The sequence below is a fragment of the Mastigoproctus giganteus genome, chromosome 7 (genome assembly GCF_048544385.1).
Source record: "Mastigoproctus giganteus isolate SK-2022 chromosome 7, ASM4854438v1, whole genome shotgun sequence".
NCBI classification, from domain to species: Eukaryota; Metazoa; Arthropoda; class Arachnida; order Uropygi; family Thelyphonidae; genus Mastigoproctus; species Mastigoproctus giganteus.
The window spans coordinates 181,447,056-181,472,846 of NC_143581.1; the positions used below are offsets into that span (position 1 = coordinate 181,447,056).

Below are 25,791 nucleotides of genomic sequence, written 5' to 3' on the forward strand. Positions count from 1 at the left end.
GGGTGACACGAGTAATTACAGACCAGTTAGTTTAACTTCTGTTCCAGGTAAAATAATGGAGTCACTGGTTAAAGATGCATTGCAGGATCATCTAGACAAGACTGCAGCAATAATTCAGACACAGCATGGGTTTGTTAAGGGAAAGTCTTGTCTGACAAATTTGATAGGATATTATGATGTGGTTACAAAGGAACTGGATGCAAAAAATAATTTTGATATCATATATTTGTATTTCAGGGAAGCTTTTGACAGTGTTGCGCATGAAAGACTATTGTACACAAATTGGAGCAGAATGGTATTAAGGGTAAGTTGCTACAATGGATAACAGGATGGTGAAGTGCGAGAAGACAGAGGGTGGTAATCAATGGGTGCTGCTCTTCATGGACTAATGTTATTAGTGGAATCCCACACGGTTCGGTATTGGGTCCACTGTTGTTTTGAATATTTATGAATGGTGGTAGAAAATGAAAAAGACCTGGGAATAATTGTGCAGGCAGATATTAAGTTTTCTGAGCAATGCAGACAGGCTGTCAGGGCAGGTCATGGGGGTGTTTTCAATGATATATAGGAATTTTGCTAGCAGGGAAAAGGAGGTGATTATCTCTATGTATAAGGCAATGGTCAGGCCACGCCTTGAGTACTGCGTACAGGTCTGGAGGCCTCATTTTAGGAAGGATGTAGATTTACTTGATCGTGTACAGAGAAGGGCAACAAGATTGATGAGGGGAATGGAGGGATCCTTTTACCAAGAGAGGCTTAAGTTCTGCAATTTGCAGTGACTGGAGACTAGACACCTGCGCGGTGATCTGATTGAAGTGTATAAGGCCTTGAGTGGGTTGAGCACGCTGAATTCTGGTGGGATCCTTGCACTTGTTCAGATTACGAACCTAAGGGGACATAAATTCAAATTAAGAAAAGACAGATATAGAATAGATGTGCGGAAATTTGCCTTTAGCCAGCGGGTGGTTAATTGCTGGAACAAACTTCCATCTGTCGTTGTGGAAGTTGATAAGTTGAATAAATTTAAGGAGGAACTGGACAGGCATTTGGAGGGAATGGTGTGATTTCTTTTTTTTTGACTGATGCTGCATAAGCTCATACACATGCTTTCTTGCATCACATGCTACTACTATTACTACATACCAGTGACATGAAAACGAAATCCGAAATCCAATCAATCGAAAATAAACTTACTTCATTTGAATTTTTATGAAGTTTGTTCATTTGGTATGACATACTGAATGAAGTAAATATTGTCAGCAAGATATTTCAAAATTCAAATATAGATATCGGTATTGCAAATTCACATTTAAAAGGCCTTTTAAATTTTTTTGAACAGTATCGTGAATCGGGATTCAAACCTTCTTTAATAACTACAAAGGAAATGGCTGAAGAATTACAAGTGACATCTGAATTTAAGAATCAAAGAACTGGACGAAAAACAAAGCAATTTTGTTATGAAGGAACCGATCAGCTTATTTCATCAGGCGAAGAATATTTCAGAATTCATTATTTTCTAATCATAATCGATAGTGCGATTATTTCTTTTAAGAAAAGATTGTAAATTTATCACGAACATGAAACATCATCTGTTTTTTTATATAATTCGGATAATATTCAAAAACTGACTGAAAACGATCTTTTTAAATGTTGCAAAGACTTAAATGCGACCTTGCAAGACGATATTGATTGCATTAATTTATTTAATGAAATTAAAATTTGTCGTCGAGCTTTGCCTTCCAGGATTACAATGTTACAAATATTACAATATTTAGTGAAAAATAATTTATTTGTATTGTATCCAAATTTTGTTACTGATCTGAAAATTATATTACCCTTACCAATTACCGTCGCATCTGCAGAAAGATCTTTCTCAAGATTGAAAATAATAAAAAAATTACTTGAGATCTAGCATTAGTCAAGAACGATTTACCTCCCTAGCCATTTTATCTATCGAATCCGAAATAGCCAAAAAACTAAATTATGATGATATTATCAACGAATTTGCTATAAAACATGTTTTATAGCAAATTTACACGCATTAAATGTTAATTTTATTAAAATAATTTAATTATTTATCATTTTCATGTAATCCTTACTAAACCAATTTGTGCAATGTCATAAATATCAAAATGCAATAAATAAATTTGTTGTACGAAATTTGTATCAAGGCCCCGCAAGTCAACTTTGCACCGGGTCCCACCTTTGTTCGGGCCGGCCCTGCCCAGCGGCTAAATGACCAGGGAACAATGGGACACGACACTACACATATACAAGTTCCATATACTTTTAAACCTCTGGCATTGACAGTGTTCTGTTTCAGACCCACAATGTGGGTGTGTAACAGAACACTGTCAATACAGGTGTCAATAACAATAACAGGTGTATACTACGCGGTGAGGGAGGAAATCCCTGGTGTCGTTTGACACTAAACACACTCTACACTCAACACGCTCTGTCGATATGGGGCATAATGGTCAGTCTATTTTTATTTTATTTTGTTTTAGTAGTTTGATTAGTCTCTTTTGGTGATATTTCACGTTTCTCGGAACTGGTACCTTACTAGGTGGGTGCCGCTAAATTATTATACATTTTGTTCTATATTTTAAATTTTAAAATGAATTAATTTGAACTGGATTTAAATTATATTCTAAATTATTTGGCGTCTTTCGGGTATAGTTTCTGTTTTGTTACCCCTTCTCTACCCTCCCAATTACGAATAATTGTTAGGTTTTTCGTTAAATTTTTGCTCTACAGTTTTGCCATACTACAGGCATTTGTATTAATTTTTCAATACATAATTTCAGTAATATATATATACAGGGTGATTCACTACCAGTACGACAAACTTGTAGGAGGTGTAGGGGGCACAAAGACGAATCGGAATTACATATCATTGCAAGGTCCGAAATGCCTTCGTTATGCGATAGAGGACGTTGAACGGGAGGTCGCGTGAACAGCGATCCCGCTGGGTCAGCATTTGCGAACCGGTTCCAGAGGCAGTTGTATGGGCGAGTATTCAAACGTTGAATTCGCCGACATGCACCTCGCGTATGGAACTGTGGACTGTAACGGGCGCGCCGCTCTGCGCTTGTACCAGGAACATTTCCCGCACAGGCTTGCTCCTCATCATACGATTTTCGCACGTGTGCACAGAAGGTTACGTGAGACTGGTTGTTTCATGAGAGGTACCATGTATCGAGAGCGAACGACGAGGACGCCAGACAATGAGGAGAATGTCTTACGTCTTGCAGAAGGCAATCAGTGTACGAGTACTCGAGCGATAGGCCAACAATTGGGTATTTCCCAATCCACTGTATGGAGGATACTGTCAACAAACCAAATGAGTTCATACCATCTGCAACGCGTACAATCCTTGGAGCCTGCGGATTATCCACTCCGGAAGACTTGTGCTACTTGGTTTCTTCAACAGAAACAGTTCGCAAATGCTGACTTCGGGATCGCTGTTCACGCGACCTTCCGTTCAACGTCCTCCACCGCATGACGAAGGCATTTCGGACCTTGCAATGATATGTGATTCCGATTCGTCTTTGTGCCCCCTACACCTCCTGCAAGTTTGTCGCACTGGTAGTGAATCACCCTGTATATATATATATATATGTTCAAAGAAAGTGCATCACCCCTTAAATTTGTAATTGTTGTTCGAATAACGTAAGTATATGGCAATATTTTTTACAGATTGCATCAGATAAGATTGATACGTGTAGGTGACGACCTAATATTGCATCTGCTGATACTTTCAGCTATATAAACACGCTCTGCAAGAGCTGCAGTCATTCCTTGCTTGTGTCAGGGTGGCGAGTTACGTGCAGTTGACCCCACAAAGAAAGCGTGCTATTGTTGCTTTACATGAGGAAGGATGTTCTTCCCCTCATATTGCTTATAGAGAGTGTTTTGTATTCAGTCGACAATGAGAGATTTCTTTCCAAACTCAACAATACTGGTTCTGCTGATAGGAAAAACGGAACCGGACGCAAACGAGTCTCTACGCCAAAACAGGACCGCGTTTTTAGGCACTTTTGCCTTAAAATCGTAAAGCTTCTTCATCTGAGCTGAAAAGAGAACAGGAAGGACATACAGGATTGGTTGCAAGTGCAGTAACAGTCAGAAGATGCCTCTTCAAAAATGAACTTGTAGCCCATTGTCCTCAGAAGAAGCCCCTCATCACACATAAAATGAACAAGGCCCTAATTTGGTGTAAGGAGCATGTCAATTGGACCCCGAAAATCAACCTACATGGCTCTGATGGGAGACAAACAATTCACCGTAGACGTGGTGAAGAATACCATCCAGACTGTATAGTATCTACAGTGAAAGTCCCTACCAGCCAAATGATATGGGGTGCATTTCGTATCCCGGAGTAGGTCACTTGCAATTTATAAGAGGTTCCGTAAATGCCAATGGATACCTGGCTATATTGGAAGGCAAATTGCTCCAACCAATAGAGACCATTTCAACCTGCCAAGTAACTGTATCTTTTAGGACGACTCTGCTTGTTGTCATCGGGTGAAAAGTAAGTAGTCACTTCTGTAGTTACTTTAGCTTCATTTTTGCATTAGACATTCAACAGTAGTGTGTTTACATTTGTTGCAGGTAAAAAAATTGTTGGAAGAACGATCCATTACAACTCTTAGCTGGCCAGGAAACAGTCGAGACCGGAATCCTATAGAGAAGCGTTGGTATCGTGCAGTTGCCAAAAAGAAACCAAAGACCCTTCGTGAACTTCAGGAAGCCATAATTCATGTTTGGAACTATGAACTATCATTTGATTATCATCAGAAATTGATCTTGTCAATGTCTCGACGTTATTTGTCGAGGTATGAGTCACGTTATTCATTCCACACTGTGTATGGTCGTATACGGATTTGGCGTCGACATTAGGCTCTTCATCCATCATGCATGGTATCAAAAGTGCAATCCTGTAAAGGCGATTGTATGGTGTGATGAACGTTTCACTGGCAGGAACTTGACCCCTGGTGCATGTGGAACAACGTATCACTGGTCTCTGCTATCGTCAACTGCTTGCTGATTGTATACACCCCTCTACGTTACACTTTTTCCCGAATGGCGATGGTGTCTTCCAAGATGGCAATGCACCGAGCCATCTGGCACTTATTGTGCAGGAATAGTTTGAGAAACACAGTTCTGACTTCCAGCATATCGATTGGCCTTCGAACTTCTTCTGATATCAGTCCCATAGAGCAGTTGTGGGACACTATGGAAAGGCATATCACTCGTCTGGATACACCAATCACCTCCATGCCTGCATTGGTGACCGCATTACACACAGCTTGGTTGGCCCTATCTAGGGAACGCTTCCGACATCTGGTTGAATCAATGCCATGTCGGATAGCTGCTGTACTCAGGGCAAAAGTAGGACCTACGAAGGATTAAGTAGGTGGTCATAATTCAGTGATCACTCAGTGTATATATATATATACAGGGTGTTTCAGTTAAACGTTTCAGAACTTCTAAGAGGGGTAGGGTATATCCTGACAACTCGAAATCATATAGCAATGTGGGGTCGGAAATGCTTTCCTGAAGCGGTGTTGTACACAGAAGCACCATAAAGAAAAGAGACCGTAAGTGAGAAATCGTTTTAATAATACATGAAAAGAAGCAAAAGGTACATGGATTAAAGTAAGTGTTCGAAGTTTCTTCCACGGGCTACACTGCACGCCTCACATCTCCGACGCATGGACATCCGAACATTCTGGAATACTCCAGGCGAATTTCGAATTTCTTCGGCAGCTACTGCGATTCTTGCAACCAGCTCCTCAGCATTGTCAACAGGGGTGTCATAAACTAGCGATTTCATATGACCCCAGAAATAAAAATCAAGACATGGTAGGTCGGGTGACCGAGCAGGCCAACGCACGGGACCACCACGTCCGATCCACTGTTGACCAAATGTGACATCCAGGTAGTTACGAACATCTCCGCTATAATGGGCAGGGGCTCCATCGTGTTGGAACCACATTGTCTGTTGCATCGATGCAGAAATCTGTTCATCTCTCAAAAGTTGTGGCAATACTTGCTGCAGAAAGATCAAGTAGATAGGTCCGGTTAGACGACACGGTAACAGGTAAGGTCCGATGAGGTGATCTCCCATAATACCGGCCCATACATTGACCGAAAATCGAATCTGTGCTGCACGACGTCGTATTGCATGCGGGTTCTCGACCGCCCAGATATGGTCGTTATGCGTGTTGAAAATTCCTTCCCTTGTGAAGGATGCCTCATCGGAAAACAACACTTCAGCAGGAAAAAGGGGATTTGTAGCACATTTTCCAAGGTACCACTGTGCGAAAGCAATACGAGGTGCATAATCCTCCGGTTGCTGTGTCTGGACACGCTGCACGTGAAACGGATGCATGTCTTGTTCTCGTAGAATCCTCCAGACGCTGCAATGGGAAACCCCGACTGCGTTTGCTAGACTTCGTGTACTCGTTCTTGGATTCCCCTGTACATGCTGCAGCACATTCTGTTCGACGGCTGGAGTCCGTGCTGTTCTTACCCTGTCCCTGTCAGCTCTTTCAAATGAACCTCTCTCAGCTAACCTCTGGTGCAGTCTTGCAAAGAAATTATGACTGGGAATACGCCTCGTCGGATATCGTTCCGCGTACAAACGCTGTGCGGCTGGCCCACTACAATTTGCAGCCCCGTACGCCAAATGCATATCGGCTAACTCTGCGTTTGTGTAATCATCCATCCTACTAACTTGGCGTTCTTGTTCAAGAAATTCGAAATTCGCCTGGAGTATTCCAGAATGTTCGGATGTCCATGCGTCGGAGATGTGAGGCGTGCATTGTAGCCCGTGGAAGAAACTTTAAACACTTACTTTAATCCATGTACCTTTTGCTTCTTTTCATGTATTATTAAAACGATTTCTCACTTACGGTCTCTTTTCTTTATGGTGCTTCTGTGTACAACACCGCTGCAGGAAAGCATTTCCGACCCCACATTGCTATATGATTTCGAGTTGTCAGGATGTACCCTACCCCTCTTAGAAGTTCTGAAACGTTTAACTGAAACACCCTGTATATATAATTTATTTTAACGTATTTATATTTTTATGTGGTTGATAAAAAAAATGATATACTCCGCTTATTTGCATCATTAGTCTGTCCCAATTGTGGCCTGAGCGTTTTTGTTTTATTTTCTTTTTGTCCTGTAGATTGGAAAATAGTCAAACCGACCTCACAACACAGTAGACTTGTGCCTTATGGTCTTAGTTTACTCAAGTCAAATTCCAACGAGTTGCAGATCTAGGACCTGTAAGATCACACTGCTAACAATGTGTGATATATCAGCTTTCGGTGGTGGTTAAGTACCAAAGCAAAGAAAGCTTTGTAAGACATCAATGTATTAGACCTGTACCACGGTCAGTTTTCTATTTGTTGAACAACAAATAAAAAAAAAAAAAAAAAAAATGAGTTTCCAGGAGATAGACTTTCTGGCAACTTAATTTTCCATATAATGTCACTGCTAGCTGGCAGCACTAGACAGTCTACCGGTTTCTCGATAGATTACATACGGTAGATAACACGCGTTTTTCAGTGGGGAATTGTTTACGTTCTCATTCTCTCGTGTAAGTTAAAACTTCTATTAAATAGATTCTGTTTGGACTTATTCTTAAGCGATGTTACTATTATTATGAAACACATTTTCTTTGTAATGACGAATTGAACTGTTGAAAAATTATAATATCATCTTATGATGTTTGTATTATATAACATGCCTTTGATGGTTCTATGCTATTTTGTTGTATTAAAAATATACAAAATATGGTTATTGAGTATCGCTAATTTCGTAACGTGTTGAGTTCCGTTTTGGTCACTTGTACAACTATTGCTTGTCAAGCGCATGGGCGTAACAAAAAAAGACGGACGTTGGGGCAAGAAAAGTCCGTTTGTGCAGAGGCGGAACTATAAATTCAGGTCACCTTCCACATTTTTGATCTTTAGAAACCACGGCAGCCTTAGAAGACTGGTCAGTGCGCGCTGGTGAATAAGTACACGTGCTTTGAGTCACGGAGTTTCAACCCGTAACTGATAAATACGGTCCTGTTTCTTGTATTCTCTCTATCTTGTGACCGTCCTGGAGTATAAACAGAAAATTTATTATTTATACAGACCAGCTGTGTCCCCAACCTCCACGACTTTACCGCCTAAGAATGCTGATATCAGCAGAAAACGAGTTTCTTGTGCAAATGTACATAAAATTAATGAAGGGAAGCAATGATAAAAATTAAAATCGTGAATAATACGAGTATAACGTAATGTGAACCATTGTTTATTACAGTATACGCATATTTATTACATTGAGGCAGTAAATGATATATAATTTATTGATTCAGTTATGTGATTTGTAATCGCTAAGATGTTATATACCATTTTTGCTTTCGCATTCTTACGACTTCCAAAGTAGAAAGATTACTTTGATAAAAAAATGTAATTATTGTGATATTTTCGTGTCCTTACACAGTTCTAGGGGTTTCAATAATGTAAATGCCACAAAATATTACTAAGTTAATAAAGCAGAGTTTTTTTTTTTTTTTGTTTTTTTTTTGAAATTAATGGAAATTATCTGCTTGAAGAACTAAAAGAAAAAAAATTTTTTTAAGCAATATACCTTTTTTTTTTTTTTTTTTTTTTTTTGAAATATTGTTTCTCTCAATCTTGGAATATAAGAACAAGGTTTCTTTTAACCAACAGAAATGTATCCAAAGATTATTACTATATTTAATACCAATCTTATATCACGTGATAATAATATAGTTTATTAAGCTATTTGCTTAAACTACTATACATAAGATGACGTTTCAAGTATCTTACCAATACCCATCATCGGACTATGCTGTTTGAGGGAACAAAAAATAGAAAGGGTTACAACTTTGAATTTTTTGTTCCCCCACCAGCATGATGGGTATCAATAAGATACCTGAAACATATAATAGTTTAGGTGAATAGCTTAATTAACTATTAATTTCATGTGGTATGTGGTATTAAATATAGTAATAATCTTAATGGAAAACAACCACACAACTTTAACTATACTGTATCCAAAACCATATACAGTATTAAAAATAATTTTATAACTGTACTGGCATAGATTCTATGGACTTCTTAACCTTTCAGTATGTGCAGAAAGGATTGTTCTTCTAATCACATGGGATCCCTTAGACCTCATGTGCCTACCTTTGAAAAAATCGACAAAAATAATTTATTCTCTCTATCTTGCCTCTCTTATCTCTCTAACGTAAATAATATTATTTACATTTTTGAAGTCACCTCTGTTTTCAATATTTTTTGAACACAGCTGTGATAATTTAATTTATCATGTTAAAAGCATATTTTAATTAATTTTTGAAATTAAAATTCCCTTTAGACTTTTTGGCAATTAAAATGTATATTTAAAAACAACACTGTTTAAAGAACACCTGTGGCTGGATGCCAGACTGTCAGTAACAGGAGCACCTGCTGCATGAAATGTGAAGTGCGTGCATCAACAGTGTGATTCCAGATGATGCTTCAATGTCACGAAGCTAGAGAGCATTACCAATTGGAGGAAAGTGCATGGTAATTAAGCCAACTTACTATCAGTAACTGTGATAATTGCCAGTCAACATGGGCAATATAATTAGGTTTAATGCAATTTGTGAATTTTTCATAATTGTATAATAATTAAGAGATTTCTGGAATTTTCAGTGGAGAAATCAAAAACAGCTATTGAGTTTCAGCTGTGTGAACAGAGCAGATGAAGAGCATGAATTGCTGAAATATTGTCTGGAGTCTTATTGAACCTGAACACCTAACATGGGGGGAATCAAAGATTGTAACATCCCTATTCTTTCTGTACACATTATACTCCACAAAAAATTGATTAAAAATTTGTGTTGAACAGTCGGCCAGGAATGGTTAACTGGCCTTTCAATACTCTCTCTGGGAAGTGAATTAGCAAAAGAAAATTTGTCACATGTGACATCTGGATTAAGAAAAAATTAGACAAGTTATTTATTTATTTTAAACAAAATGTCTTAAAAATAAATAAAAAAAGAATGAATGAACTAAAATAAATATATTTTTCATGCAAAATATATTTGCATAATGCTAATGCTCTGCAAAACTTCCATCTAGCTCTGATAATGTTCCTTTCCCATGGTATTTACCTTGCAGTATAGTAGTTTCTCCACTGTGTCTGGGCCAAGCATGTTTAACTGTTGTTGGATGAGATACAGCAGAACTGTTTATTAATGAGCTATTAATCATGTTTAGACATATTATATGGCCTTCTGCAAACTTTCTCATGTTATAAAATAATTATTGACTTCAAAATGTTTGGAGCAGTCTAGTAAGAACATCTGTGGCTCTGAGAAGAAATCTATCATGTACTGCATTCATTGTGTAAGATTGCATTGTGACAAAATTGTGTAAGATTGCATATATTTATTCTTAATTTTTGTGGATTTTTCTTTGTTAATTAGTTTCTGCTGTTTTTCATTGGAAATTTATAGTATTTTGGCCAGGACGATTTAGGCGGGAGGATGCAGCCTCCAGGCCCTGACAGGGGCTTGCATCTGGTGAGTATGGGCTTGGCACACCCAGGACCTTAGCTGGACCTTGGGTGTTTATACTCAAATCATTTGAATGATATGAGTATAAACAAAATAATTGAATGATTTGCCACGTTCAAAATAATCGATTAGACCTTGATTATGTCTATCACAGGATATTAAGGTGGTATGCAGCATGAAGGATTCCATCCCTTCAATGATAACTTTAATGACAATCCGAGAAAAACATTAGGATTGATAAATTTAAAACACTATTCAACTAAGGAAAACAAGAATAGAGATCGTGCAAGTAATCCTGTTTTGAATTCTTGTAATGCCAAAAGACAAGGGGGGTGAGTGAGAGGGGGCTCCATTGGAGAACAGACAATCACCAAGTTGTGGTCTGAGGTACCTAAAGGACTACTAATAATTACTGTGTACTTTGAAAGGTTGTTGGTGAGACACAGATCAAGAGTGTTGGGTGTATGATTAACATTGTCTGGTATTTTGGAAGATAAATGAACAAATTGTGATATGATAGAATGAAATAGTTGAATGTAGTTGCAAAAGCCTCAGCATCTTGACCATCTGGGTCTGTGTAGCTAGAAAAACGAAGCTAGCTGGTGTGGTGAACATTGAAATCACCAAGGAAAATTACCTCACTATTAGCAAAATTAGATTGGAGGAAGTTCTTTCAAAGAAAGAAATGTAAAGAGCTCAGAGTGATTAATGGAGTTGGGGGAACGACAGAGACTGTAGTTGAATTTAACAATATTAATGGGAGATATTAAGCGAAAGGAGATAAAAAGGGACAATTCCAAATAAGGAAGTCTGTGACAAGGAATATCAGAGCAGATATATGCATAAGTACTACATGTTAAATGAAGCAAATCTTAGAGCAGATTAGGACAACAGAGATGAATAGTGGTTGAGACAAGTAGAAATTGAAATTCTGTTAGAAAAAGTGGGTGGAAATGAGCATCATTGAGATTGGAACTGAGACCATGTTATTTATGAAACGAATGAAGAAGAGTTTGGGAGGTTTAGATCTTTTCACAGATAATTGTCTTATTTGGTGCAATCTGACTATTCTTGGTGCATTCAATAGATAAAGTTGGCACTGCAAGAATATACTTAGCTCCTTTACAGACATGACTCCGACAGTGGCTGCCACAAACACACTACTTGAAATCTTTCCAGTCACTAGTTGGCATAGTAGAGCAGCAAGATTTATACACTAGTTGATCTAGATACCCAGAGAGTTACCAATAGGTTTGGTTTGTTGGACTATCTGGTGGTGAGACTGCAAAAATGTTTGAGCTGCACCTTCAAAATGCAAGGAATACTTAATTTCTCCACATTGACTGTCATAACTTCAGAAGCCCTCACTCATACTGCATGATAGAAGAGATGGGGGTTGCAATAGCTTTCCTTTGGAGATTAAATGTGGACTTTGCCACTTGAAGCCTCCAGTAAAAAAAAAAAAAAAAAGTGATGGTATTGTACTGGTTCATGAGAGTTATCTAGCACCTAGTATTGCTTGGTGACAAAGAGGAGGTGGCATTCCTCCATGCAAACCTGATCCTTGCATATGTTGACTTACATCTGGGTGGTACCTAGTATACCTTTGGTATACTAGGTACAGTGTTTCTCACCTTGTATATTGGGAGGTGTGCTCAGGAACAGAAGTCCCACCATTATGGAGGTGCAAATAACGGATCTGTTATCACAGAACAACTGGACTTCACCAAAATTCCCACCAGCGAGTCAACCGAATATCAGTTCCATCAGCTTTTTGAACATATTCGTTACCAGCTTGACCAAACTTAAATGCATGGAATTAAAAAAACATGGAATTAAGTCAATCTAGATTTGGGATAGCAGAGAAATTTCGGGCTTTCTTTTCACTGTGACTAAATTAGTCATCCCCTGGTGTAGGCTGCTTTCCAAAAATGTCTGGTTTTTCATCTGGTAAATTGGAAGGAAATGGTTCTTAAAGTTATATGGTTTTTCATCTTTTTGGATTAAAAACATCATGTTTGTATATGTCAACCAGAAGTGAATGCATTAAGCTTCCTGGTAGCAGGCTGGAGCTGTCAGGCCTGGAAGAATGTCTGTTTGAGCTGGTTGAGCAATGTTTACTCATGTATTAGAGAAACTGATACTGCCTAACAAGACCACAATTACTGACAAGTTGGAGGAATATTACTGGAAATGGTAGAATATAATTCAACTAATAGCATTTGAAGAATTACCAGTCAAATTGGTGCTCTCCAGACAACAGTAGGATGAACTATGCGTAACTTCAGTATGTGTTCCCCTTCCACATTGAAAATGGCTAAGGTACTACTAAATGATTATTACACATGATGAGTTCTATCACTGACTCCTTTGCAACCAGGAATTGTGCATGAAAATTATGTTCACAGATGAAGCTTTGTTCAGCAGAGATGGAATAACAACACAGAAAACATGAGGGCTCGTGATAAGCTTTCCCTAGCCACAGAAATGCATTTCAAGACCCATTTCTTGGTGAATATTTCTGCAGTATTATTGGAAACTTACTCATTGGGCTGTTTGTATTTTTAGATTGCTTGGCACCTCAGTGCTACCTGTAGTTTATACAGGAAGAGCTGTAGCAGGATGGCATATATATATATATATTTTTTTTTATTAAAACCCCAAACACGAGAGTGGTATTGGAACCTATAGTACTGTGCTTGGGTTGGAAGTTGAGAAGACGAGAGAAGATATTTGTTGACATTAGACTTAAACTTCTGTAGACTATAATTTTCAGGAAATGTGTATGAAGGAAGTTTGTTCCAGAAAACAGCAGTTGAATGAATAAACGAGGAAGATGAAAAGTTGGTTCTGTGAGTTTGAAGATGGACAATAAATGGATGTTGGCTGGTGGCGGCACGTGTTCGTACTGTTTTGAAAGAGAGAGCCGGAATTATAGAAGCCAATTCAGAAGAATAGTGCCCATGGAAGTATCTGTAGAAAAGTCATGCAGCAGAAACATTACGTCTATGAGACAGCGAGTGGAGAGACTCTGTTAGAGATGAGTCATTAATTAACCTAACTGCCCTCTTCTGAATGGAATCTAGAAGCCTTAGAGAGGTTTTGGGGGGCACCGCTCCTGTTGTGGGAACAATATTCCATGGTAGGGTGGATTTGCGATTTGTATAGAGTGAACAGCTGTTTCGAAGAAAAGTAACGCCAAGAGCGAAAAAGAAAACCTAGTTTTTTTTGATGCAGAAGAAGCAATATTTGTCACCCTTTTTAAGAATGTTCTTATGCCAAGAGAGATTAAAAGTCAGGGTAATCCTCAAAAGAAATATATAATTTTGCCTAGAAATTGGAGTGTCACCAAAGATAAGAATAGGAGCAGAAGAATCCTTTTTGCAAGATATAAGACAAGACTGAGTTGTCTTTGCCCCACTGGAGAATTGCCTGGAGATCGGCATTTAAGGAATCGGTAGCAGATATTCGAGAGGTTGAACCTGATTGAGCAGGGCAAGGTTTCTCAAAATAGAAAGTGGAATGCAATGTGCTATCATCAGCAAAACTATGGATAGGATTTCCAGTCAATGGAAGAAGGTCATTAATATACAAGAGGAAAAGAGTGGGGGGAAGAACTGAACCTTGGAGAACACCAGCATGGAGAAGTTAGAAGACAGAGAGCCATCTACCATCATTCTCAGTGAGCGATCAGAGAAAACTGGATAACCAATTACAAAAAACAGTTGGCAAACCATAAGATGGAAGCTTGTTTAAAAGAACTTTATGCCAAACATGATCAAAAGCCTTTGAGATGTTTAGAGAAACTGCTTGTTTCACCGAACTTTTCCACTGAATTTGTCCATAAATGGATAACATAAGCCAGAATATTACCAGTGGAGCAACACTGATGGAATCCATACTGGCAATCATTGATCAGACTGAAGGTTTCTAGGTAGTTTAAGAGTTGGCAGTTGATTGATTTCTCCATTATGGATTTCTCCATGAAGAAGTAATTGCAGTGGGACGATAATTGGATGGGAGGGATTTGTCACCCTTTTTAAGAATTGGCTGGATATGAGCAAATTTCCAAGCAGAAAGAAAAACACCTTTGTAATAAGAAAGTGAAAAAGGGTGGCAAAGAACAGGAGTAAGTTCAGGAGCACAGGTTTTGAGAACAAGTGGAGAAATACTATCAGGGCCTGGAGCTTTCTTAGCATCAAGATTCATCAAAATCCTTCTGACAGAAGACCACAGGAGGCATTGAATGGAGCTTGTTGGGAATGATGGGAGGTGTTTTACCAAATCATTAATACATGAGTTGAAAGAAAAATGGGATGCTAGCAGGTCAGCTTTATCCTTGGTGGAAGTGACAACAGAACCATCTCCATCTGGTTTTGACAGAGGTGGGAGCAGATATGGGCAAAAGTTGCGGCGAATAGCTCTGGAAAGAGACCAGAATGCTCGGCTACAATTAGGGCAAGAAGCAAGTTTTCTACTCTTAGCCTGTTCAAAATCTAGTTTGGACTGATTAATAACTGCTTTACAATTGTTGCGAGCTTTGGCGAATGCAGAAAATGAAACTGAAGAATTAGAAACAAGCCAATTACGACATGCAACATTCTTCTCATGAATGGCCTTAGCACATTTATTGGAAAATCAAGGTTTAGATAAAGGATGACATTTTAAAGTGAAGTGTGGGATAAAAGATTCCATTCCTACAAGAATAATTTCACTGACAAGATCTGAGCAAATGTTGACATCAGAAGTTTTGAAACAGTAGTCCGACCAAGGAAAAGTAGAAAAGAAATCTTGTAGGTCATCCCATTTTGCATTCTTGTAATGCCAAACAACACGAGGTTGGGAATAGTCATGAGATAAAGTCTCCATTGGAGAAGAGACAATCACCAAGTTGTGATCTGAGGTGCCTAAAGGACCACTCACTTCGATCGTGTACTTAGAAGGGTTGTCTGTGAGAAAAAGATCAAGCGTGTTGGCTGTATGGTTAGGATTGTCCAGTATTCTTGTAGGTAAATGAACAATCTGTGATCATTAGTACAGGTCGATGATCACTAATCCAGCGGTGTTAGGACCTGTGGGGTGCCGGATTATTCAGTTTGCCGGAGTACCGGTGGTTATTTTAGCACATTTTGCCCAACTGCTAACCACCTTCTACCTTTAATACATTGACTGCCAACCTAGTTTAAGATAAAAATTCCCCAGGGGCCAACAGATATTTAGGAAATAATTTGATTAGTAATTCTGAAATAAATATTGTAATATCAGTGTTGTCGTTTTTTCGCTTTTTAAAAAAAAAAAAAAAAATTTTATTATGTTGCATATATGTGGCCACGTTGGCCACATATGTGTGATGCTATTACAGCATACATGTGAAGGTCATTTGTGATTAGTTTATTGCACATGTGCTGAGCACTGCAATAAAACTAATTACGATAAAATAAACTCTCAAACATCATATTAAGTTTGTCAGTATTGTTAGAGATTTTGTGAAAACAAGTTCGTTAGATGAGTAGTAGTTGAATCAACTGATAACTGAGATTCTATCAGAAAAAGTACATGGGTTTTGTCAGACTGCAAGTGGAAATGGACATTGTTGAGATTAGAATTGAGACCATGTATATTTGTGAAATGAACTAGCAAGTGTTTGGGAGGTTTAGATCTTTTCACAGATAAGATTACTCTGTTAGTTTGACAATTCATAGTGTATTCAATAGTAAGAAAAAGTGGGGGGGGACACACTGTATGAAGTTATGAAATTTTTGGATATGGTGTACACATGGTAAGAATATACACAGATCCTTGACATAACGTGGTCTTGACAATGCCCCCCTCATACACACCACTCAGACTCCTTCCGGTCACTATCTGGCAGAGTAGAGGTAGCAGGATTATACACTAGCTGATCCGGAAGCCTCCTAAAGAGTTACCAATAGGTTTGGTCTGGTGTACTAACTAGCGGCTGGCCTGCGAACACTGTTTTAGAGCTATCCCTCAAAATGTAAGGAATATTGGATCTCGCCATGATGTCCATCATAACCGCAAAAGTCATCAGTCCTATTGTATGATGGAAGAGATGGATAATGGTTGACTGTAATTTATCTCTGGAGACTAAACATGGGTTCTACCACTTCAAACCTCCAATAAGCAAAATGGTGGTATTGCACTGGTTGATGAGAGTCATCTACCAGTGCAATACCACCTGGTAACACAGAGGGGCGGCATTCCTCCACACTGGTGTCGGAGCCACACCTCGACCCCTGCTTACGTTGGTTCACACCTGGGTGGTCACCCACAGTGTGCTTGTGCATGGGGGTTATAACCAGGATTACTAACAGTCCCACCATTGCAAAGGTGCAAGCAGAGGATTTGGCTGTCATAGACTGTCCGGACCTCACTGAGATTGGGTCCACTTGACTTGAGTGTCACCCGAATATCACTTCCATCAGTGTTTTAGACCCCCAGGTAGCAAGTATAGCTTGTCTGGCATGTCTGTGATAACCTCGAGGCATCTGCCCCTCATTTTGATAGAAAGATGACTATATTTCTCACTTGACAATTTCAAGACCATTGGATAGGATGGGTGGGCATAGTTGCTTGGCCTTTGAGATCAGCAGACCTTGTCTTTGGACTTGTTCCTCTGATATCACATGAAGTATCTGATGTATGCTGTGAAGCCAAAACAGTTAGGCTGTGCTTCTGAACTGAGTAATGGAGGACTCTGATCATGAGAGAAATTACCAAAACGTATTGAAGAGGCTATTACTTTAGTTGCATGATGGCCCCAACTGTGCATTGATAATGAGCTTGGTAATTTCAGATCACATTTGTAAATAACATTAATGGCAGTAAGAAAATGTAATTCCTAAAAAAGAAATAAAGATCATGTTAATTAGTTATTCAATCTTATTTATGAAAGAGACCTCCTTACATTTTGATCTGTCCATAACTCTAAAATGGTTCACTCTGGGAGGACATGTTTATAAGAACTTTTCTCCTATAACCCTAGCCAACAATTTTAAACATTTTTTTCGATAACATGAATGAAACCAACCGATTTTGACTAAATTGCATGTGCTGAAAACTAAAATGACAGTAGAAAGTTCTTAGCACATCACGTTTTCAAGTTATGGATTTTCTCTCCCTTTTTTCAAAAATTGTGGATTTTTACTTATCTGAATGTTACTTGTTCAAATTAATTGTTTGAAATAGAAATGATGACCAGTAAACATTCCAAATGGATAGAAAATAACACATTTAAACTTTATAAACACCTATTTGGATTTAAGCAAGCAATTAACCCACAAAAATGGTGGCAAACGTAGGAAATTGTACTACTTACAGTTATTTTTTCCTCTTATGAGAAGAATGGTCCTCCCTTATCAGAAACCAGCTAGTCACCCATCATTGATTTTGAAGCTATTTTATGTTTTTTTTTTAAAACTTGTTTTTGCATTTTTCTAAAAAATGTGCCGTGATATAAACTTTTTACTCTCATATTCGTAATCAGAACATACAAATTATTACAAAAAATGCTTACTTTCACCCATGTTAGCAAAACCTTGTTGATCAGTGTAATTACGCTAAGAATATATACTTGAGCTTTAAGTGAAATATAAATATACATATAAATTAAAATGTTTTGGATATTCAGGTATTACTCACTGGAATAGCGAGATCAACAAATTTTCAGTGTGTTCTATTGCTCCTTAAAAAGAAAGGTATTAAAACCTTTTACTTACCTTTGCTTTAAAGGCTTAGTGCCGATTCATAAATTCACCCATATAAACAACACTAAATTTGGAACAGCAGCCCCAGTCCTTTTGAAATATCAGAAATACTGCTACCAAATTATTGAACCTGTGATGCAATGGTAAACACTTCTTGATATTTTATAGATAATTTTAACCACTAAAGTATATTAATGCTTATTTAATAATAAAAGTTGCTAATTGCATAGTTTAGCCGTAATCCTTAAGTTTTGTAATGATATTAATCAAAGCATATTACAGCCGTTGCTTCACTTTTTAAAACTCATCTCCAGCTGAAATAAAGTCAGAAGCTTGAACAGGAGGTTTTCTTTTCGAACTGGTGCTATTTTTTTATTTCAATGTTTGAATTTTAGCAGAATGACAGCCCACTATGCAAAGGTGCACAGTCATTGGGAGAGGGATGAATAATAGGTTTTTAGTTCACAGATTTCAATTCTATTTTTTTTTTTTTCCTGCATAAAACAAAACAGAATTGGAGTTGAATTTGTAAAGGATATGAAGCATTGTCTATAACATGATTTCATTAATCAAATTTACCAGAAATGTATGTACCCTACCTAATTTGTTTATATGTGGTCAATATTTGTGCCAGTTACAAAATTCAAGAAATTGGGGTCAGATAAATGTTACGATGCATTATAAGTGAGAGGGGATTTCAGAAGTTTTTTTGTGAAAAGAAATGTCATTTTGCATTTTATTTTATTAAAATATATGCATATGTCAGAATGCACTGAGCAGTGTGTGTGTATGAGAGAGAGAGAGAGAGAGAGGGGAATTCACTGAGACCATACACAAATTTTTGATTGGCACTGTTGTTTCAAAGAGGACAGGGTGTCTATTGAAAGCAACCTGCTTTTCTCGACTACAAACTTTGGTACTAGATGACCAATGATTAACTATTCGTAAATACGGAGGATTCGGAAAGGTCAGGGAATGACCACCGCATATCCCCCGAGCAATATGGCCTTAGTTGCTAATGCTCCTAAAAACCAAATAACAACAACATTAACTATTCATGATATCATTGAAGAAATTTTATCTCTGCAGTATCATGTCATTTAATTTTAATGAAAACTTTGAGCATTAGGTACTCTTCCACAAAACTTTTATGTGACTATTAACAGAGGAATATTATGAACACTCCATGTTGCTTTTGATGTGTATGAACATGCAGCTAATGATGAACTGGAAGTGAAGATTAGGTTTATGAACAGAATCCTGAAACCATGCAAACATCTCTTGTGCAAACACTAGAAGGAAGGTTTTTTTTCTTTTTCTTCTATGAAAACTCCAAACATAAAGGGTATTAAAACCTATAGTGCTTAGTACCATGCATAGGCTAAAAGTTGGCAAGACAGAAGGAGATACTTGTTGACATAAGATTTGAATTTCTGTAGATTGTAATTTTCAGGAAATACATGGAATTTCCTGAAAATTATAGTACAAGGAAATAGTGCCCAGTATCTATAGTATATATCTATAGAAAAGGCATACAGCAGAAACAGAACATCTATGTAGCAGAGCATGGAAAGACTGTAAGAGATGGCTTATTAATTAACCTGACCGTCCTGTTTTGAATGGGGTCTAGAAGCCTGAGAGGTTTTGGGAGCCCACCCCAGATGTGGAAACAATATTCCATGGTAGGATCGGATTTAAGATTTGTACAGAGTGAGTGGTTGTTTGAAGAAAAGTAACACCAAGGGCTAAAGAAAACACCCTGTTTTTTAGATGCAGAGGAAGCAATATTTGTCATGTGCTTATGCCAAAAGAGATTAGAAGTCAGTGTAATCCCTAATAGAGATACGTGATCTTGTCTAGAAATCTGAATGTCATCAAAGATAAGCATAGGACCTCTAGAGTTTTTCAAGATATAAGACAACATTGAGTTTTAGAAGGATTGAAATTCACTAAGTTATCCTTGCCCCAATGGAGAATTACTTGGAGATCAGCATTTAAGGAATTAGTGGTGTATATTTGAAGAGTTGAAGCTGTTTGTGTATGGTAAGGTTTCTCAAACTGGAAGGTAGAATGCAATGTTCTGTCATGAGAAAAAGTATGAATAGAATTTCTAGTCAATGGAGGGAGGTCATTAATACACAAGAAGAAAGAACTGAAACTTGAGGGCAACACCAGAATTAACAGAGAAGCTAAAAAACAGAGCTATCTACCATCTCTTGTAGAGAGTGGTCAGAAAGAAAACAGGATGCCCAACTGCAAAAGAATAGTCAGCAATTCATCAGATGGAAGCGTGTTTAGAAAACTTTTTATAGCAAACACGATAAAAGCATTTGAAATGTCAAGCACAACTGCTTGAGTTTGCCAAATGTTTCCGTCGAATTTGTCCATAGATGGGTAATATATCACTAGTGGATCAGCACTGTTTGAATCCACATTAGTGATCATTGATCAGATGTATGTTTTTGAGATAGCTTCACAGTTGGCAGTTATTGGATTTCTCCATTACTTTGGAAAGAGTAGAGGTAAGTGCAGTGGCATGATAATTGGCTGGAGGTATTTGTCATCCTTTTTAGGAACTGGTTGGATATGAGCAAATTTCCAAGTAGAAGAAAAAACTCCAGTAGAATTAGGTGTAAAAAGGTGACACAGAACAGGAGCACAGATTTTGAGAACAAGTGCAGAAGTACCATCAGGACTTGGAACTTTCTTGGCATTACGGTTGTTCAAAATTCTTCTGACATCCTTTTGACAGAAGGTCACAGGAGGCGTTGAACAGGATGGACTGGGAATAGTAGGAGGTGGTTTAGAAAGTTTGTCAATACAAGAGTTAGATGAAAAGTAGGATGCTAGTAAGTTGGTTGTATCTTTAGCTGCTTTACAATTTGCTTGTAGATATATAAAATAACCTGGAGATTTGGATGGAAACGTATTGCAATATGCAACTTTCTTAGAGTGTGCATTCGCTTTCATCCCTACAAGAATAATTTTACTGACATCAGAAGATTTAAAGCAGGGATCCAACCAAGGAAAAGAAGAATAGAAATCTCGCAGATCATTCGATTTATTTTTGTAATGCCAAAAACAAGGCTGAGAAAGACTATTGAAGAAGAGACCATCACCAAGATGAGTTGGCTGCGGGACCACTTACCTCAACCTTTTAGTTTGAGGGGGTTTTTTCTGAGAAAAACATCAAATGTTGGGTGTGCAGTGACGATTGTTTGGTATTCTGGTAGGTAAACAAACAATCTGTCTGAGGTCAGTTCAAACTACCCACCTCCACAATGTGAAAGTTTGTTCCAACAATCAGCCAAATACTGCTAAGGTAAATCTCCACACATTTATTCTGGATGTTGGAGGCTTGTCTGCAACCATCCTTCTTCAGTTTGAATTTATACCCCCTCAGGTGTGTAGTTTCAGCAAGAGGAAGAATGCCATCAACATTGAGCTTGCTCCATCCATTTAAAGCCTAAACACCTCAATCAGATCACTTCACAGGTGGCTAGTTTCCATCTGCTGAAATTTTCAGAACTGAAGCCTGTCCTGGTAAGAACACCATTGCATTAACTGTACCAGTAGCATTGCTCTTTTCTGTACCCATTCCAGCAGATCCATATCCTTTCTAAAATGAGGCCTTCAGACATCTGTGCAGTACTCAAAATGTGGCCTAACCATTGCCTTTTACATTGGGATAATCACTTCCTTATTCCTGCTAGAAAAGCTTCTGTATATCATAGACAAAACTCCAATAGCTATCTTGGCAGTCTGTATTGCTCAGAGAGCTTCATAACTGAATGCAAAATTATTCCAGGTCTTTTTCATTTTCTACTACAGTGAGAGTAGCATCATACAGTTGGTGTTAATCTGAGATTACTGCTACCATATTTAGTACCTTGCATTTGTCAATATTAAACTTAAAAACTGCCATTTCTCAGCCCTTCTGCGTGATTTATTTAGATCATGTTGCAGCAGCTTACCTTGATTACTGTTGCTAACCATTCTGCTAACCTTTTATGATCTGCAAACTTAGACATTAAGCCTGATATATTTTAGAAAATGAAAATGGGGCCCACCACTGAACCCTGGGAGATATAATAATAACATTAGTCCATGAAGAGCAGTGTATTTTAATAACCACTCTCTGTCATCTAGCACTCACCCATTCCTTTATCCATAGATGTAACTTACACTTAATGCCACTCTGGTCCAATTTGTACAGCAGTCTTTTATGCGAAACAGTTTCAAAAGCTTTCCTGAAATCCAAGTATATGATATCAAAATTATTTTTTGCTTCCAGTTCCTTTGTTGCTGAATCATAATATCCAATTAGAATCATCAGACAAGGTTGTCTTAACAAATTCAAGCTGTGACTGCAGTATAAGTGCATTCCTGTCTAGACGATCCTGCATTACTTTTAACTAAAGACTCCATTACTTTCCCAGGAACACAAGTTAAGCTAACAGATCTGTAATTACCCATGTCATCCTTTGTCCCCCCCTTTGTGAATTGGGGAAACTCTGTACATATCCAGTCTAAAGGGAATGGAGATGAATCCAAAGATGCCCTCATAATTATGGGTAATTGGTGCTTATCCCTTTTGCTGACCTCCTTAATATAATTTGATAGATCCAATCCACCTCAGGTGCCTTTTTTATGTTAAGCTTCAACAATTTCTCTTCTGGTTTCCTCTCAGCTATCAAAAAATCATTTAGCTCCCTATTAGATTTTGATGAACTTCTGGAATTCTCTTCCCTAAAGAACTCCTCATGCATGAATGTAAATGCAAAATACCTATTCAGTTTGTCAGCAACCTGACCATGAGCATGGTCATCAACGGTTAAATCATTGACATTAACTGAGCCAGTGTGATTCAGTCCCTTCCTTCTACTACTAATATAAGTAAAGAAAACTGCTGTATTTCTTGGATTCTTTGTCAGAGACTTCTTGTAATCTGCCTTAGCTTGCCTGATCTTTGTGACCTGATTACAGATTAGTTAATATTTACTTTAAGCTTCTGTATCACTTGATAATTTATTATTATTAGCTATATGAGATGCAAGGAAGCCTGAGCCTATGCTGCACCAGCAAAAAATATTCCTAAGTTATCCAGAGAGAGAGAGAGAGAGAGAGAGAGAGAGAAGAATGATGATATCCAGCTCAGGACCCTGGGTTTCCCAAGCTCATCCTCTGACATCCATTTAGGTCTAAGCTTGGAATGGTACTTCTTAGTTGGTATGAAAAGCCTAGTAGCTGCTACAATTACTTCTCTGAATGCTTCCAATTAAAATTTGCTGTTGGAAACATCATTGGGTAGTTCCACTGTATAGAATTTAATAACTATCTGAGAACACTCTAATTAACCTTATGAAATCAAAAGCCCTTCCCTTTACTCTCGATGGTAGTTAAGTCTTTAAGTAGATTCCATATCAGCACACTGTTATCACCACACAGAGTGGCTTTTATTTGCAGATTTTAATGCATGAAGAATCACTGCTGATAATCAAATCAAAATCATTGCTGCTTCTTGTTGCATTCTCTAAAATGCTGCTGTAGAAAACAGTCATCCAGTAAACCCACAAAAGTCTTGCTTGTGTGAGTGACCAACCCACAGGTTCCACTCAATATCTGGAATTTATAAACATCTGTTTTGCTCATCACAGACAGTAGGCCTATAACACACCTCTACTCTCATTTTTCTTTTCCTAGTGCTCAATGTTGCACTGGTCACCCATGTTAGATGGATACACTGCTTTAGATTTAATATGCTTCTTAACTGAAAGCATAACCTAATCCACCCCCCCTTCTGTCCTATATATCCTTTCTGTACACATCATACTCCCCATTTTAAAATTCTGCATCCCTTATGTCTCAGTGACACCGCATCTCTGATATCCCCACCATGTCTGCATTTGCTGACTTAATCAGTACTTAATCATCAAATTTTATTTACTATGCTTCTAGCATTACTGTACATGCAAGTATATGCTCCAGTTTCTACTCTTAGTTACCCTAACACAGCACGTGTATGTGCTTTTTCATGGTGACGCATTGCAGAGTTTGAAATTCCTGACACCTTGCTTTTTAGGCTCCTGCATGTTCCAGTAGAAGCAGTGCAATAATCACTTTCATCTCTGCCTACAGCTCTAATTAATCTATTAGTTTGTGTATTTTCCCAAGCTATTAGCTCCAGGGTGATATTGATTGACAATGCTATTATCTACTCCCTCCTGTCATTTCCAGGCACGTAAAAAAAATTTAATCCTAAATCACAATCTATTTGTTAATAAGATTGTTGGCCATGTGTACAACAGTATCACCATTTGTTCTCTTAACAATGATATTTTCTCTACAGAATCATCTGCTTTTTCCCCTGCAGACATTATTGTAACAGATTGTAACTTGTGTACAGCTGGATCATAAGTCCTGTCAAAATTGGTGGACCCTGGATATTAATGTCGATGGTAATACCTTTTGAAGTAAATTATTTAAATCCAAAGCATAAATTTGAAAACCAAAACCATGTGAAAAACAAAACCGAAACTAAATTCTCTTAGGCAGTTGCTTGTCACTACTAATTGAAGAGAAACAAATGGCACTTATCCACAAAACCTCATGGTATTTCAATTGCCAGACTTTCTACAGAAAATGTGCCATTGTTTACGGTTGAATAATAAAGGTAATTTTAGCATTGTAATTAATATTATAATATTCATATATTTATTTACTATTATTTTTAAGGAAATTTTTGTTTAATATTAGTAGTGGCAGATAATGCAAGAAAGAAAGCTTATACAACATCAGCCAGAAGGAGAAAAAAATAAAAAAAACAATTCCTGTATTGTTTGTCTAGTTCTTCAAATTTGTTCGAACTATCCATCTCTAAAACACCGGTTGGGAGTTTCTTCCCCTAAACTAACTGTGAGCTGAAAACAAATTTCTAAACAACTTTTCTAAAATCTAAGTACATGTTGTCAAAAAATTTTTTTTTTTCATTCAATTTCTGTGTAAGTGCATTGTGGTATGCAATCAGATTGGTCAGACAAGATCACTCCTTAACAAATGCATGCTGCAACTGCAGTTGATCGCTGAATAAATTTTAAAATCATTCAGACCATAGTACTCACCTGATGAAACAAAAGTCCTGTCTGCTCTTAACGATAGTTAAATCTTTAAGCAAATCCTGCATGCATACACTATGATCACTGTATTGAGGTTGTTTTTTTTTTTTTTTTTCTACAGATGACCTACTGTATAGAAAACATTTATCCAGTAAATCCACAAAAGTCTTGCTATTATGTGAATGACCAATTCACATGGTCCAGTAAATATCTAGAAAGTTAAAATCCCCATTATAGTACATTGATTTACTGCTGTGCTCTATTTGTCTGTACAATTGTTCGTTATGCTCATTACAATCATTAGGCCTAAAACACACTTCTACTCTCATTTTTGTGTTTCCATTGGTTATGT

General features: G+C 37.7%; 1 protein-coding gene across 1 annotated transcript in view; it reads left to right on the forward strand.

Moving 5' to 3' along the window:
• Positions 1–7,539: 7,539 nt before the first annotated feature.
• Dtwd2 (DTW domain containing 2) overlaps positions 7,540–25,791 on the forward strand; it is a 176,833-nt gene continuing 158,581 nt past the window's right edge. Inside the window, exon 1 of the mRNA XM_090377223.1 lies at positions 7,540–7,612. The gene's annotated coding sequence lies outside the window, so the exon portion shown is untranslated. The remainder of the gene's footprint in view (positions 7,613–25,791) is intronic.